The following is a 2916-nucleotide window of genomic DNA, read 5'->3' on the forward strand; positions in this document are numbered from 1 at the left end:
TACATACATATATATATATATACATACATATATATATATATACATACATATATATATATATACATACATATATATACATACATATATATATACATACATATATATACATACATATATATATATATACATACATATATATATATACATACATATATACATACATACATATATATATATATATATCTACATACATACATATATATATATACACATATATATATATACATACATATATACATATACATATATATACACATACATATACACACATATATACACATACACACATATATACATATACACACATATATACATATACACACATATATACATATACACACATATACGTATATACATATACATATATATATACATATATGCATATATACGTATATGTATGCCCAGAGCATGCTCTGGGCATTCTTTCAACCAATGAAAGCAAATATTCAGTGGTAATATTTTGCCTCTCCTCTTGTAAGAGTGTCCAGAGGGTTTCTGCACTCCTTGATTGTCACTTTTTCCCTCTGCGATCCAAGTCATTCCACACAATTTTGATTGGATTGCAATCAAGGGATTGGGCTGGCGATTTCATTACAGTCAACATGTTGTAGGAGACATGTTAGCTTCATTGGCTTCACTTAGTTGTGCAACAATTTCATTTGCTGTCTGGCATCTGTTTCGAAGACTGGTGACTCTTTTGAACTTATCCTGTGATTTAGAACTTACTTTTGGATGACTTGAGTGAGCTCTGTCGTTATTTTTTCCTGTTTCATGATACCTTACAATGGTGGAGTGGACAGCAGTGTAGGGAATTTTAACTTTTTTGGCTATATCCCGTAAACTATGTTTAGTCCCTTGTGGGCAGTAAAGAAATAACACATACACACACACGAATATTTCATGTTATGCTATGAAATGGTGCACACAACCAGAATCTTTTTATTCAAGTCAAATATAACAAACTACTCCAAATTATTGTTGGAGAATCTGCATAAGTGGAGTCTAGATTGGTTAGTTTGTACTGGCATTGAGTTGTATAAGTTGTAATAATGAAATCAAACCAAATAGCGATATTTTGAGATCATTTAATATGCATGTTTCAGGTTTGTGTATTATCTAATATATAATAGGAAATGCATCCATTACATAAACCTTTCTCAGTTAAAAGCATTTCAAAACATATTTAAGGGATGACCAACACCCTCCCAATATAAACAGGTGAAAAACCTGTAAATAATACCAACCTGCCGACTAACTAATCCTTACCACATACTTACATTCTTTTGTTGACCCCTAAAAGCTGACATATCAAGTAACACCTAAATACAAAGATCAAAACACTAGACTGAATTCTAAAATTTAACTTTTAAATTCTCAAAACAAAAGGTAAATATCCCATTAATATATAAATAAAACCAACAACAACCACACCAAGTGAGGAATCTTCTGTCTGAGAATCTAACTACATTCTATTGTGAACACCTATGACCCGAAGATGATGCACATAAAAATACACACTTAAATACACACTACATGTAGGAATAAATTCTAGCAATTAGCACTTCCCCAAATTTAATCAATAAAAATTCTCCATAGGTGCATGTGTAGTTGAGTGGTAAGAAGCTTGCTGCCCAACCACATGGCTCTGGGTTCAGTCCCACTACATAGAACCTTGGACAAGTGTCTTCTACTATAGCCTTGGGCTGACCAAAGCCTTGTGAGCGGATTTGGTAGATGGAAACTGAAAGAAGCCTGTCATATATATTCTTTTATATGATTCAGCCATGAGGCTGTGGCCATGCTGGGGCACCGCCATGTATATATTCATGCGTGTCTTTGTGTTTCCCTCACCACCACTGCTTGACAATTGATACTGGTGTGCTTATGTCCCTGTAACTTAGCAGTTTGGCAAAGAGACCAATAGAATAAGTACTAGGCTTACAAAGAATAAGTCCTGGGGTCGATTTATTCGACTAAAACCATTTAAAGCAATGCTCCAGCATGGCCACAGTCAAATGACTGAAACAAGTAAAAGGATAAAAGAATATCATGGCCACCACAACTTATGATACAACGTAATTATCATTCAACAGAACTCAGGTAACTCTAGAAGATTTTTAACTTAACAGAGACTACATAAAGGCAAAATGAACTTACATTAATTACAGTCTGATGATGACTTAGCAAGCCAAAACTTCAAAGTCACTGTCAATATTATTCTTGTTAGAGAATAATAAATTTGTACTGTACCAAATGTATTAAGTAATCCTGCAATTTAATGTAAAATTGTTTTTATTATAACATAAAAACAAACATTTACACACACACACATTATTTTCCCCTTTTTCTTGTCCTTTACACCCACCCACACACACACACACACACACACCCACACATATATCTATATCTATATATATATATATATAAGGAGAATTCACAAAAAAAACAACAGATGAAGACAGGTAGTGTAGAAAACAAACAGATGTATTAGTATAACGCTTGGGAATAGAGAAAGTCTTTGAAGTTTTGAGCCTAAGCTCTTTAACAGAAAGGAACACAGAAATAAACAAGGAGAGAAACACGGAGAGAAAAAAAAATGTGTGTAGTGGTCAGCGATCTATCATGGCGAATGCTGGACAGAAGGGATTACACAGGAGAGCTAAGAAGAAGGGGAAATAGGATGGCTAAAAGTCATCTGACAGAAAATCAAAACCATTTAATTCCAAGATTTATTTATGCTTAACAACTGAATGAATTTAATAAAAATCATCTACATATGAAACATCATGAAAATTGTTCAAACTGAAGTCCTTCTTGAGCAACACATTTTTCCATTCAAGTCAATACAGAATTACAGATAATATTTATGGAATTTTGATTTACTGTCGAGTGACTTCTGGCCAACCCTGTATATAT

The 2916-nt window shown here is 33.0% G+C and overlaps 1 protein-coding gene across 5 annotated transcripts in view; it reads right to left on the minus strand.

Moving 5' to 3' along the window:
- LOC106871669 (uncharacterized) overlaps nt 1-2916 on the minus strand; it is a 118084-nt gene that overhangs the window by 15648 nt on the left and 99520 nt on the right. Inside the window, exon 4 of one of the 5 annotated variants that reach the window (XM_052976192.1) lies at nt 2158-2268. The exons of the other annotated variants lie outside the window; for them this stretch is intronic. The gene's annotated coding sequence lies outside the window, so the exon portion shown is untranslated. The remainder of the gene's footprint in view (nt 1-2157; nt 2269-2916) is intronic. 5 annotated transcript variants of the gene reach the window in all.

The sequence above is a fragment of the Octopus bimaculoides genome, chromosome 24, assembly GCF_001194135.2.
Source record: "Octopus bimaculoides isolate UCB-OBI-ISO-001 chromosome 24, ASM119413v2, whole genome shotgun sequence".
In the NCBI taxonomy this organism is placed as follows: domain Eukaryota; kingdom Metazoa; phylum Mollusca; class Cephalopoda; order Octopoda; family Octopodidae; genus Octopus; species Octopus bimaculoides.